This window comes from Bidens hawaiensis, unplaced genomic scaffold (genome assembly GCF_021521415.1).
Source record: "Bidens hawaiensis isolate Kalapana, Puna unplaced genomic scaffold, B.hawaiensis_p1.1 tig00001721_1, whole genome shotgun sequence".
In the NCBI taxonomy this organism is placed as follows: Eukaryota; Viridiplantae; Streptophyta; class Magnoliopsida; order Asterales; family Asteraceae; genus Bidens; species Bidens hawaiensis.
In genome coordinates this window covers 2454884-2470840 of record NW_027491098.1, presented here as the reverse complement: position 1 = coordinate 2470840, position 15957 = coordinate 2454884, and the positions used below count along the sequence as shown (strand labels likewise).

General features: G+C 31.4%; 1 long non-coding RNA gene across 1 annotated transcript; it reads right to left on the bottom strand.

The window, feature by feature from the left end:
* Positions 1–1926: 1926 nt before the first annotated feature.
* LOC143595389 (uncharacterized) lies at positions 1927–5272 on the bottom strand. Its single transcript, XR_013146517.1, has 4 exons — positions 4738–5272; positions 4153–4250; positions 3091–3211; positions 1927–3017 (listed from the first exon to the last, which is right to left on the bottom strand). It is a non-coding gene; the product is annotated as an uncharacterized LOC143595389 (long non-coding RNA).
* Between the last annotated feature and the right edge of the window lie 10685 nt (positions 5273–15957).

Sequence of the window (15957 nt, the reverse complement as noted above, 5' to 3'; positions counted from 1 at the left end):
ATTTAATTTAATTACAAAAACCCACTTAATTAAAACCCACTTAAATTTTCACTCATCTCCTATAACCACCATTGCCCACCGCCATCCACCGCTACCACCTTGCCGGAAAAGTCTTCGGAAATTTCGCCGGAAAATAAAACACAAAGGAAAACACTATGGAAAAACACAATGAAAAAAACACAATGGAAAAAACACTACGAAAATAAAACACAATGACAAAAACACAATGAAAAACACAATTAAATTACACAATATAAAAAACACAATACAAAAAACACTATGAAAAAATAAAACACACTTGTATAACACAATTTTGTAAAACACAATTTTGGTAAAACACACATTGTAAAAAACCCATGATTTTTTTTTTATTTTTATAAAGCAATATGGTACTCATATAAAAGATAAAAAAAACACTCGTTTTTATGGTGAAGTTGTTTTGAAAAAAAAATGTCGTATAAAAAAGTTATGGACGTTTTAAAATGATGGGGGAATTTGACATGTGCATTGCATGTGGAGAGAGAAAGTCAACAAATGTGTTATCCCTATTATGCCCTTACCCTTATTTTACACTTGATGATCTCTCTAATCTAATCTCAACAATTCAATTCTCAAATGAATGGACAAGATTATATCCTATCCTTCGTAGGAAAACTAATCTTCTTATTATAACTCAACCCTTAATTAATATACATAAATGTTATGAAAAAGTAAATAAAAAAACTAAACAATATATATTATTTTATACATAAAGTTGTAATAGAAAAAAATATACAAAAATAGTTATAAGTATATAAAACATAACTGATAAATAGTAAATGAGCCGAGCTCGAGCTTGAAAATCTACTTACGAGCCGAGCTCGAGCTTTGAAAATATAGCTTGAAACAAGCTGAGCTCGAGCTATGTGTAAGTTAAATAAGCCAAACCCGAGCTCGGCTCTACTCATTTGCACGACCCTAGTTTATAAGATGCTTCACAACATAATCAACTTCACGGTTAATTAACTAAAATAAAATATTTAATAAATAAATGAATAATCAAATACAAATTTAACAATATATATATATATATACACACACTAGTTTTTATCCCCCGTATTACGAGGGCTGTTCTACATTACTTATTTTTTATATTTATATACTTTTTTGAGTTTAAATTTATTTATTGTATGGAAATTTATAATATACTTGGAGTTTGATGATAAAAAGGGGAAGCGACCATATCGCGACACATAAGATTTTTATGTTTTCGTTTATATCTATATTATATATATACTAGTTTTTAGCCCGCGTGCCACGCCGGTTACTTTAGTTTTATTGTCATTATTATTGTAAATATATATATATGTATATATATATATATATATATATATATATATATATATATATATATATATTTCTTGTATGATATGTTTATGTATTAAAACTAAATGATACATGAATGATGAATGTATAAACTATGTTATGTTATGTTATGTTATGTTAGAGTTACACTACACATATTACATTCTCAATATTTAATAAATTTGGCAACAATAAGAATGCAAGCACATTAATGAAGACATTGGGTTAGAAATTTTGTGTGGAGTTATTATATTTTTTTACTATAAACAGCTTAACAAATGTTGAGAAGTCAAACCGCTTACGGACATAGAAACCATTAATAGAAAAGTAACAACAATGAACAATACACACGGGTACAACACAAATACGACAATATCATTATCTCTAACCAAATATATATTATATTATTAATTCCACAACTTTCTAAAAATTAAAGGTAAAACTGAATTTGATTTCGTTTTATTATTCCAACCAATTACAATTTAATCAAATCAAGAACCAAACTGTAAAATGGTAAATGATATAATAATACCTTGCCAACATATGGTGATTCAACACCACCAAACAAAGTATAAATCCCATCTTAATCCTGTCTTTTGTTGCGATTGTTAGCTACTAAACTCACAATTGGTTCCCTGGTAAGGATTGCCGCCGAATGCATCTACCATATAGCATAACACAATAATTCTCAGTTAGTATATCAATAAATAATAATATCATACATGTAATTACAAACAAATAATCGTAAACTTGGACAATAAGAAAGTTTGCCAAATCTCCGAACAAAATCAAGTTTGAGCTTTTGTTCAGTATTAAAAATTGAGCAACCCCTAGTTCAGTATTGAAAAATGCACTATAATCATTTTCAAAATGAACATGTATGAACCATAGCTTGCTATCACGCCCCTAGCGAAACATTGCAACCGAAAAAGATATCTACATCCAATTGCAAGATACGTAGGGTTACATACACATAAACACATGTTACTATATTTAGTATTTAGTAAAATATAAACCTGGATATCAATCCATTTATAACCGTTCCCTATCCAAATTATTAAACTATTTTACCCATTTTAGGCAAAAACACTACCTAAATCGATCGACTCTTAAGTAATTTTTTCGAAATTGCACTTTTTAATGGATATTGATCATGAAGTCCATAACTCCCTAGATTCATCGGAACACATCCGGCTAGAGCTAAAGAATCCAACCCATCAAAGAAGATGACACATGGGCAGTCTGTTCAGGCCTGTACTTCTAAATTAGCTGAGCTATAGACTATGGCATTAAGGATGATATTGATCGTGAAATCGAACCCACTATTCTTGGTGATAAGCATTTCGTTATCATGTTTCTGACGGGTTGTATTCATATATGATATATCTATGGATTTAGATTTGTATATTCTCATTATTACCAAAATTAAAGAGCTCACAGCCTCACAGTGTAATAATCTTGCCAGAATAGACCATTAAACCAATCCAAAATTATCCTCATTATTCACCCAGTCACAGTACATTACGGTATGGATCAAATTTTAATTGACCAATCCATTTTTTAGATATATGAACTATAATGATAAATAAAGTATAAACTTATCGTGACTTGGTTTGTTAGGTTGTTTAGGTGTTGATTTGCTCCAACCTTGGATTTAATTTATCCTAAGAAAGCTGCATTTAGTTAAAAACAAATTAATACAATTGTTATTTGAGATCTTCTACTAACAATTTTTTAAATTTTTACCTCATAATCAGTAAATAGAATAACTATTCCACCTCTATTGCGCACCTTGAGTGTGCTAAATCCCATATTTCTATAATCAAACTTCTGCAAGTTTGTTGTAAACAAAACGACATGTTTGCCCCTGCAACGAAAACATTAAAAAAACAATAATCAGATCTGATCTTAGTTTATACATTAATTGATTCATAGACACTTATGTGTTGTATCCCTCATGTTCTAGTGTTTCCATTGACTCAATGCTACTGCACATTAGATTTTGAGCATTTAATTTCGTATAATTTGCATGCTAATTTCCAGTCATAGTTTATATTTCTTTTTTAACTTCTTTTATAACATTAACTATATTTTTACTTCACTGAATTGATTTCAAACACACATATAATCATGACCATTAATGAATGATGTCTATCTGTAAGTAACTTAGTAACATTTGGCTCAATATGAAAGGCATATGAAGAAACATAGTATTCAAAGCATGAAGAGAGGTCATGCAAGCTTCAATTAGGTTTTGGTATTGGCTAACAGTTCGTTTAATTACTTTAGAGCATTATTCTAGCAATGAGTTTCTCTTAACTTCTATAATGCAAGCAAAGACATAATACATATGTTTAAACACCAAATATATATGTTTTATTTTTTTAATGACTTGACCGCTAAAGCATAAAAGCAAAAGACATTTTATTAGCGTACACTCTAAATAAAAACATGACTTCAAAACGAAAATTGTTAAGATTTTGTGTAATGTAGTGGTGGGGGACGTCAAGTCGTCAACTCTTTTATATAATTTAAAGTAAAATGGTAAGGTAAAAAATCCACCTTAGTGACACATTAGCTATTAATCTATTTATATAATTTGAAGTAAAATGGTAAGGTAAAAAATCCACCTCATTGACACATTAGCTATTAATCTATTATGCATGTTTACGTTTCCCATCCTAATGAACCTCTTAACAACCTTGTTAATTTGCTGTCCATGATGTTTTAGTACCATGCTAACATAAATTCAAGGAAAAAGTTTAATTTACAGTTAACATTATAATGTTTGTAGTAAAGAAGTATTACCTGTATGGAACATATCCCGATTGATCAATCACTGCATTTAATACACGACCACATTTAAGCAACCTCTTATTTATCTCACCTGCTTCCCTTGCTCTTCCCTGCAATGTTGATGAATTCAAAGGTTGATTTTAAAATATAAAACTCTGAATATTATATCTCTTTTGCCACATAATGTCATATGTTTTCTGAATCAGCAAGATCCACAAGATTTAGCTATCAGCTTGATTTAATTATTTCAAGCAAATTCTGAATCAAAATTTAACTCTTGATGTATTTGACCCTAAAAGTGTCTTTGCAAGTCAATTACGATTAATACCCAAACCAAAAACTAAAACTAAAACTAAAATTAAAATAAAGTAAACATGAATATATGTAGTCATAATAGAATTAAATTTAAAGTATTATAAAATTGAACAAAGAAGGGTTTTGTTTTTTTTAATAAATTCCTAACAAAATACAATATGAAATACATTTAGAGTTTGTATGAAGCATACATGAATATAGATCCAAATTTCTCCAACTGAATCAGTCCAAATTAGGTTAACCAACGCACAATCCAATGACACAACATTTTATCGTGATTACCTCTGAAGAAGAAGTCCAATCAAGACCACTAACGATAGGGGAAACAGAAACTTCATGAATGCAGTCGATTGATGAATCTTCAAACGAAATCTGAACAAATAACTGATGTTAAGTTTGAGCAAATCAATTTAGGGGAGCATACCTTCTACCAGAATTGCAAATAAAAAAGAACGGAATGCAATACTAACCTTAGGGCTCCAAATTCAATTGCAAGAAAGAACTGAGAAACAGATTTAGGGTTCAAGAATCAATTAGGTAACGGTGGAAAGTGGAAGTATGAAAGATGAAGAGATGCAGCGATTTCGTTCCATGGCCCAAGCAGTTTATTGTGAATATTAGGGTTTAGAATGAATATCATGTGTGAAGAAACGGGTTATTTCATATCCGGTTCAGGAGGATCCAATAGTTATACCCGTGACCCGCGAATTTTATAAGAGTAAATCAATGATATCTCTCCATTTAGAAATCAAACAATATGGTGGCTTTAAGAAGGGTGAGGAGTAATGTGAGAGTGACACATAGGATTTTATGGTAGACAATTATATAGATAGTTAGATATCTCACAATAAGATCGTCCGTAGTCATGCGTTATACCTGGCGTTTTGAGCTGTAATGCCGGGGGCACCTCCCCCCCGTCCCCCGGCGTTTTGGGTATAACGTGAGATGGCTAGAAACTTAAAAAAAAACAATTTCAACTCTCCCAACGGTCATATAACCGTTGTAATATATATATATATATATATGTATATATATATTTATATATATTATATTGACCAATTTCATCCCCAATCAAAACTCACCAAATTTATAAATATTTCTTTCTACTTTATATTTCTTCACACCAACTTTCCTATAAATGGATTCTCCTACTTCTACATATAATCAATTTTTCAGGCCCGACTGACAAGCTGAAAACGACGCGGAGGAAGAGGCGGTTACGAGTGAGGTTGTGCTTGCGACAACTTCTATGAATTCTGTTAGCTCTCCTCCACCCCCCCACTATTTCAAAAAGAGCATATATCGAACGAGATCGTGTCGAAGCCAACAACTGGTTGATGGCGGATTACTTCGGTGAGTCGCCGAGATACCAGAACCCGAAGACCTTTAGGTTTTGCTTTCCGATGTCTAAAAATTTATTTATGCGCATCACCAATAATTTGGAGTGTGAGCTTGATTACTTTAAGCAAAAAGTCGGACGGTCGAGTGACGCTAGGATTCACGCTATTCAGAAGTTTACGTCAGCCATACGCGTGCTCACCTACGAAAACACGGCCGACATCAACTACGAGTATTTAAAGATGGCCGATAAAACAACTCTATACACCTTGGAGTATTTTTTTTACGGTGCGTTTCATTTTTTTAAATATTTATATCACTTGTTTACTTTAATCAATTATTTTATAAAATTTGTGTAAAATATAGGAGTATTGAAACTATATGGACCACATTATCTGAGAGAGCCAACTAGAGCGATCTACAACCTCTTTACGAGGCCCATGCAAGGGTGCATGGTTTACCCGGCATGATAGGGAGTGTAGATAGCATGCAATGGGAATTGGTTAATTGTCCAACTGCATGACGAGGTCAATACACACGAGGTGACCAAAAGGGACCAACGATCAGCCTTCAAGTAATTGCTTCATACGACATTTGGATTTGGTCGGCATTCTTTGGTGTTCCGGGTTCCAACAATGACATAACCGTCTTAGAACAGTCGCCTATGATGGAGATTTATATATCTGGGACCGTTCCCGTCGCTTCGTTTTGGGCGAACGATAATTTCTATCATCATAGGTAATATCTGGGTGATGGAATATATCCAGAGTATGCGATTATTGTGAAAACATTCAGAGAACCGTTGGAAGAAAAAAGACAGTATTTTAAGAAAGTACAAGAGTCTGCAAGAAAGGATATCGAGAGGTGTTTTGGGGTTCTTCAACAACGCTGGCATTTTGTTAAAAATTCTTGTCTTCTATGGTCTTTAGAAAGAATGAAAAGTGCTATGTATGCTTGTATCATAATGCATAACATGATCATCGAAGACGAGGGAAAAACAATATGTCCAACTTTCATACCGGACTCAGATCCACCACTAACTCCAGCAAGTATGGAGCAAAGACTCGAAAACTCGTATTTCGTGCGGTCAAGAGAGATACATAACGCATTAAAGGGGGATTTGGTCCAACATCTTTGGATGAATCGGCGTTTGCCAGATGAAAATGAGAATCAAAACGAGGGTAACAATGAATACAATGGTGAAGTCGCGACGAGAAGGGTGAAGACGATGGAGAAAAGTATTTTGTTATTTTAATGTAAGATTTATTTAGTAAAATATTATTATTATTTGATTATTCTTAATAAAAATTAAAAAAAAAACAAGTGTAAAAGTGACTGAGCGCCACGTGGCATATAACGCCCCAGGGGTGCAAAGTTATGATTACACACTCTTTTTGTAAAAAACAATAACTCTGATTGGGCGTCGCTTGGCGCATAACGCCTATGGGTGGATAGTTATAACTACACATGGTCTAAATGAGTTTATAAGATGTTTCACAACATAACGCACTTCACGATTAATTAACTAAAACAAAATATTTAATGTCATTCCCAATGTGGTTTAGTGGTAGAGAACATGAGTTTCTCAATGGAGACCTAAGTTCAAACTCCACTTACAATATTTTAGGGGGACATAGGTGGTTCAATGAAGAAAGACTGAGATCTTTGTGATCTCTAGTTCGATCATGAGGGCGGCCGTGTTTTACCACCAGCGGCCTTCGGGCGGATGTATTTTCCCCGTAACTTGAAATAACTTGGAGGCGCTTAAAGGCTTCGTACGGCTGGGTTGGGTTAGCTGGTGGTGGCCTTTTGCCATTAGGTCACCCCGTACGAAGTATCTAGGCAGTCTATATTTATTGGCCGTTCAAAATTAAAAAAAAATATATTAAATAAATGAATAATCACAATACAATTTAACAATTTAAATATCACACATCATTAATAGAAAGTCATCGTACAATACTATTTTACTATTTAAAATGAAAAATTAGTTTATTAACTAAAATTAGTTGTTGGCTTGTTGCTGTATTTCTTTGAAACTACATTTGCTGTAGAAATCATACGTATTAAACTAGATACATGGTTTTATTTATAGAACGAATTTTGTTAAAACGTAAAGATCACAAAACCCAAATCAATGGGATTTTTAAAATTTGAATGTTGTGATATACCTTAACTTTTTAAAAACTAGAGAAATCTGCATTTTGTCTTTCTGGTTTATATCCACATTCGATGGGTTTACCCCTAAAAAAGATTTTGCGAAGTTTGGGCCCCTATGTTTCTCCGGCGGGTTCCTCTGACTCTTACCGTCAGTTGACTTTTCTTTGACCTGTTAAAAATTGTTGAAATGACCCATTTACCCTTATATCTTCATCTTCATCATTTAACCCAGAAATGATGAACTCCTTTCTTCATCTTCATCCTTTAACCCAGAAATTGATGAACTCCTTCATCGTCTTCAATCAACAACCCAAAAACACAACTCTAATCAACAACAACCCAACAATCAAAAGAACCCTAAAAGTTGCAGGTCTTTCTTAATCACCTTCACCATACTCACCTTATCCGTCACACCCACCACCCACCGGAGAATCCTCCACCACCCATTTTTTCCGGCAAATGCAACCATACCGCCGTTGCTGCCGACTTCTGACAACCCATTTTTTCACGAAACGCCAAGTCAACAAATCCCATATCAACCACCGCCGCCACCGACAGTTCAGCAACCCACCCAATGGCTCCGGCGCTGACGAAAAAGTTCGGGACGAAAAAGTCTGGGTACGGTCATCGCCATGGCTCAGATCTGTAATATGAAGATCATACATATATTTATATCATCATCGTCATCTCCAATCATCTTATTTATCATCATCATAACATTTTCATTCACAAACAAACACACAGTCACACATATATATATGTACTGAGAGAAAGAGAGATTGAGAACATGGTTGAAAATGATGATGATGAAAGAGATAGATATGTATGTACTGAGAGAAAGAGATTCAAAGAATAATAATAATAATAAAACAAGAATAATAATAATAAAAATCATAATATTGAAAACCTGCAAAAATCTTAGTGGATGTGTAAAAATCAAGATTCAAGAATCTTGGTGGTTGTGGTTGGTACTTGATTGATTGATGGACATGAACAAGAGAGAGAGATGAAGGTATTGAGATGCAGATCTTGATATTATTATTATTAAGAGATGATTACCAAAATGCCCTTGGCATCCGTCAGTCAACTGATGGTAGGAGTCAGAGGAACCCGCAGGAGAAACATAGGGGCCCAAACTTCGCAAAATCTTTTTTAGGGGTAAACCCATCGAATGTGGATATAAACCAGGGGGACAAAATGCAGATTTCTCTAAAAACTAATTTGAGATTCTTTTTTTTTTAATATATCTTTATTTTAGATATACATTTTAACTAAAATACTCAAAATTAGATATGTAGTTACAAATATGAAAAAAAAAATGTTAACTGGTCAGAAAAAAATAAAAATATATTATTGTTTATGTTAATAATATATTATTGTTTATGTTAATAATGAGTTTTAAAACGTGTATGATTAAAATTAATAAAAAATAAATTTTAATATTTGAGATAGTTGCTAGAATGCCAAACAGACTAATGGGAACATTTGAGGACACTCACAACTTGATTTAAATTGTATATCTGCACTTCTTTTCTGAATGTATTACATGAAGGTCTTTCATGTAGTTAATGGTTTTTTTAATAAATAGGAGTCGATACAAGTAATTAGTTATGTATGTGACCTGGTTATGAATGATAAAACAATAGCATAAGATCTAGTAATAAATGGTTAAACTTTGTCGATGTCAAACGGGTCACTCGAACCGACTTCTTTATCGAATTTGGAAACATTCAAATCGATAACCCACCCCCCGACGGAGGTCAAAATTCTTGTTATAATATGTAAGATAAGATATATAATATGAGGGTGTTTTATAAGTATTTTCTATGGTATAGTTTAGTTTGGAATTATTGTTTAGAGAAGACCGAGAATTTTCCAAGTCTACTCTTTAATTTATAACCAGACAAACCATCCAATGTTGACAGCTATGACTAGGAGATGATGCGTGTAGGTTTTTGTAAAAGATCCCGTGCATTACGGTGGTTTATAAATCGTTACGGCTAGGATAAATTCGTGTAGATTTTTGTAAAGCTATGTGTATTGGGGGCTACATATAGGGGTAAGTGACATATGACGTCTAGTTAGTAAATATGAGATTTTTGTTTTCTGGATATAGTGGTGTTGTAGCCCCATCACATTATATATTGTAAAACCCTGAACCCGGGAAACTTACTAGCAGTTGGATTTACACTTGAACACAACTTAATTATCAGCGTTTACAAAAACTTTCGCGGAATATTGTTACATTTACATAATACTTTCTATGTAAAACGACTCTTTGGATGCCAACACCGTGTGGATAGCTTTGTGCGCACTCCAAGTTCCATTTCTTTGGGCTGAATTGGAACGTTGGGTGGGAATTTCGGGAGGGGGGGTGAATTTGACTGTTGAAACATTAAAAAAAACCAAAAAAATAACTTTTTACATTAACCAATAACCGTACACACTTTCACAAACCAAAAAAACTACATAAAAATCACCCATCCTACTCATTTTTCTCCAACACACCCAATTATAAACAAAAAATGCAATGGGATTCCTTTTTTTCGTCCGACTCTTCGGAGGAAGACGACTTTATTTTTGAAGCCGAGAGGGTAACAGTTAACCTGTTGGTGAACGATTTAAAGGGCGACAAAGACTAACAAGACAATCACCTCTTCTTCGCGGTCGAGTGGGCGCTATTGAAACTTTGGTACGTCACTATTTTAGCCAAGATCCTGTTTATGACGAACATCATTTTAGGCGTCAATTTCGAATGAGTAGACAACTATTCATATGTTTACCAAATGATTTACCGGATCAGTATCCTTTTTTTTCCTACAAAGACTAGATGCAAGAGGTAGACTCGGTTTCACGACTATGCAAAAATGTACAACTGCTATTCGTCAACTGGCGTATGAAATTTCGTCTGACGCAATAGACAAATACCTAAAAATGTATGAAAAAGTTGCGCATGACTCATTTCATTTTTTTTGTCATGGTATACATATACGTTTCTTTTAGTTATGGAGAGAAAAATGAGAAGCGTGAGAATGATTTATGGCTACTTATAAAACCCTAAAAAATTCAATAAAAGATAATAAAAAAATCATAACTCAAAATATAAATAAATAACTAAAAAATTTAAGAAACCAAAATGTTTCCCTCGTCAATCCCGTTCCAAAAACGACGAAAAGACACAATGGCGAGAAAAAAGACACAATGCCAAAAATGAACAAACAATACAATGATGAATAAAAAAAGACACAATATGTCGCAAAATATAGCATAATACCAAACAAAACATAACACAATGTTTAATAATAAAACACAATATTAAGAAAAAAAAAGACAGAATGTAAAGGAAAAAAGACAATCAATAACGAAAATAAACAAAAATCGCAATAGTAAATAAAAAGACTCGATGATCTTTTTTTTCTCAACATTGTGTCTTTTCGAGGTTTTTTTAAAACGAGGAAAACAGTGGAAACAATTTTATATTTTTCGTTTTTTTTTAAATTTTGAGTTATGTTTCTTTTATTAACTTTTCATAATTTTTTGAAATGTTTTTTTTACTACAAATCCACTTCATTTTACCCTCCCTCCCCATTTATAGAATAACCTGACCTCTTATTTGTCTTAAATTTATGTTTTTAATTTCGTTTTGTAATTTTGAAAATTTAGCAAACTTACCAAATTTAGAAATCCTTGGTTTAATTTAGAGATGAGCATTTTTGGTATCGATTTGGTACTATCAGTACTGAATCGGTACCAAGTTTTTAGTTTTCCACATCGGTAGGTATTGGTATTTCCCGAATTTTACACGAAATATCGTTACTGTACTGTTATCGAACCGAACATTTTGATACGGAACAAATAACAAATATTTTGAATTTTCATGATCGTGATTTTCAGGATTGGTACAGGTCGATATCGGTACCATCCTAGTTATTTCACTCATCAAAGAATCTTTGTCAGATTTAATTTTTTGGATTTGAAAAATTCTTAGACTACGACCATTAGCAATCCAAGATTGCAAACTCACAATTTATTTATTTTTAAAAAAAGAAAAAATGGATTTAATTAGCCAATCCGATCGGTGGACCAAATGAGATTGCAATCTCAAATTTGGTCAACTTGTGACCACATGTCACAATGTGAGTGGATGTAATTTTCTTTTTTTTTTCTTTTTTATTCTCACCAATTAATTATATATATTTTTTTTGTTTTTGTTTTATAACTTATTATATTTGACTTTTTAAAAAAAATCTAAAATCAAAGTCTTACTTAGTTTTTTTTGTGAGCATTCCGGTATAAATTTCGTTAAAAATGAAGTTTGTTTTAAAAAACGTACTTTTTATATAAAATTTTAGTTTTAACCATTATTGAATTATCTTATTTGAACCACTAGTTTTCAATCGTATTTAAAGTTTTTTATATTTTAAAAAAAATATAATTACTTAATTATATTTATATAGTTAATCAAAACTAATTATAAATTGAATTTATTTAATAAAAAAGGATGAGATTGAGTTGTTAATGGGAGTAAAAGATTGGAGTGGGTTAAATTTTGTAAATTGAAAAAAGAGAAATTAATTTTATAATATGAGATTGAGATTGTGAGATTGTTGATGGAAATAGTCTTAAGCGATACAACTTTTAATTTTCATAGCCACACAATTTATTATCCTATTTAAATTATTGACTCATTCGAATGGACATCGCAATTGAATGCCAGAATTCACTTTGAAGCCTTAACTTTATATCTACAACTAGGTTATAAACCGAAAAATTAAATCTTATAAATTATCTTATTATATTATTATGGTTTTCAAGTTATAATAATCATGTACAAAAAAACACATCAAAACTCTTAAAAAGTTAAAGAGCTGAAAAATGTAAGCAAATTGCTTCTAAAAATATTGTTCTATTAGTTTCAACATATCTTACTACCGAATTAACAGTTGCAAGAGTTTCCATCAGTAAAAAAAATTACCAAAGGATTCAAATTGAGGGTTTAATGATATTAAATTATTAACCATTCATAACCAATGAAAAATCAACTTTCTAACTCATTCCTTAGGTTATAAAATTAGAAACAAAGAAAGTGCAATGCTATTAAAGTTATATGCATTATATCATATTTTTTTTTGGTTTCAAACATGTCATCTTATTAAACTTTTAATTTTAGATGATCTTGACACACTTTATTCAACTCCAACGACATACAAAAAACTAAACAGTTATAATGAGTTTTATATTTTGTGTAAAGGTAAAAAAAAGTGTAAGGAAAACATGTTCTGAACCAAAAGTAATATTTCTCCCGTCCCATTAAAAGTGTCTATATTTTCATTTTTAGTTTGTCACATTACAATTGTCCACTTTCAAAATTTATTAGTCAATTTTCAAGTTTATCCTTGAAAACATAAACTAACAATAACAATATTGGTAAATCCAATTTTCAATGGCATTATTGTCATTTGATAAGCAAAAAAAATATTCATTCAATCTACCTTAAATTTTGTGTTTTTCAAACCATGACACTTTTAAGGGGACGGAGAGAGTATTTTTCTTAAAATGAACAGTTTTGGCTCTAACTTATACCGACCAAACCGGTTCTTATGCGTTGCTCCTACTGGCACAACAATGATTTTTGTTTATTATAATAGTAGATCTGAAAGAAAGAGTACTGCTATGCACCATCATCACTCTACTATTATCCTTGAGTGTTGAACTATGTCAATTTAGCAAAAGTTATCAATACATATAAGAAGGTTTATTATATAGAATTAACAGTAAAAAAATATCAAATGAGATGAACCATTTTCGTATTATTCAGAGTAAAGACGAATCGTGGCACTTTCTGAATCGGTCACTAATAAACTAAAAACATACAACACAAATTTACACACACTAAAATGAATTTCAAAAGTTCTACATACATTCTTTTGTTTCTAACTTTTTTATTTTATATACTACTATAAAATTATATAGACAAATCATTAATATGGAATGTTTAAAATATTCATTAATTGTTTTAATTAGATAGTTATGACTTATGACTTTCAAAGTGGAATAATAACTATGCCACTTGGCAAAAAATGGGACAATTGGATGCCATGTGACACAACAATGATTTTTGTTTATTATAATAGTAGACTAGGTTAGTGACCCGTGTGTTACACGGGTTGGAGAAAATAAATTTAAATTTGAAAAATATAAAAAAATTAGATAAAATAATAAAATTATTGCATGAATCCTATAAATTTATTGTCGGTGAGAATGTTGATATAATAAATATAGTTTTAAATATAATAAAATAAGTTAAAAATTATTATACAACGTAAACAACACTAATAAAAAACATAAGCATACGTTCATTAAAATTTTAAATAAAAATAAAAAAAATATAAACATTAAAAAAGAAGTACAATTTACATACAAATGAATACGTCTATTCTACTGACAAAAAGTAAGAACATTAAAAAAACATGGTACTACAATGTGATCTAATTCATAAACCTCCCCAGTCGTGATTAGGGATGAGGTCGGGATGGTACCGGTACCGAAATTTCAAAACTTGGAACCGATTCGTCACTTAAATTATATATTAGAAGCTAAAGCCTGAAACTTATATAAAATAACTATATATAAGAAGCTTTACCAGAATTGGAGACAGCTTCTCAGCAGCCTTTGTAGCTATTAAAAAGACTATACTGTTGCTAGGTGACTTTGTCTACACACATAAATAGACTTAAAAAAATGCTTCTAACATATCTAACAATATTTGTAATGTTATTGATTTGCATTTTGCACCCACTGATAAATTAGCGAGTTTTTTCATTGTCAACAACCATCATTCTTACAAAAGTGCAATATGATTATTTGGCAAAAAACAACTTGGAGTAGCCATTTAATGAGCATAATGGGTCTTTATGCATTAGCAATCCCACAGTTTGTATAAAATTATAAATTAATTCAATAAAGTGGCTTTTGACATCTTCACAAGAACAAATGTTGCTTGCAATGAAAAGTCTTTAATGACATATTAGATCCACCAAGCATATTGATTACTATTACATCATTTCAAAAAGTATTAAATAGTACCTTCAAGTTTGTATTCATAGTGCATCTTATTTCTAGAGAATACTTATTGTTAAAAGTAAACACGACCATCCATAGAAAATAATACAAACAAAAGTTATGGTGACTGCTAAATCAATATACAGAGACTGGGTCTTAGGAGCCGGGGGTGTATATAAACAAAGATTTTATATGAAATAATAACCTTCTCAAGGCTCAAGCAAATCTTACTAAACTAAAAACAGAGATACTCATACAACCATAGTTGATTGTTGAGAAAATTGACTCCAATGCCAATGCAATGTTAAACCTTAAGGATTGGTTGCGTAGAGAAAAACAGAGCCACATACCAGAATTGTTTTCATCAAGTCCATAGGCGACTCTTAATTCAGTAAAAGTCAATGCTACCATAAGGATGAAAGAACAAAGATTACAAAATAAACAATTTCAATGCAAAATGATATACAATAAACATAAATAACAGTTACCATATTCCTAAGTCATAAAACGTCTCAAAAAACCAAACAAAAGTTATAATAATGATTAATTGATTGATATGATGTTACCAAAATATGTCTCTCATGATTAAAGCAGGAAACCTGAATTAGGTCTCAAATAGTCGATTAATTAAACGATATAACCAGAATAACACAACTTGTAATCTTAATGAAAAAGGAAGAAACCGAGTTAACCTGCACATACATGTAGATGAGGAGGCGTTGATGGTAATCGAACTCATCTATTGAATTGAATTGAATCGATCCGGAACCGATTGTTCATTTACTATATGAACCTTGGATTATTCGGAACGGCCAGATAAAGAAAAAAACCCTAATTTATGAACATAGCAGCTAGCGCGAAGACGAACCTTAATTATGAATAAGGTTTTTCTATAGAAAGGGAATTTTGTTAATATTAATATTAATCACCCGTGGAATAGGA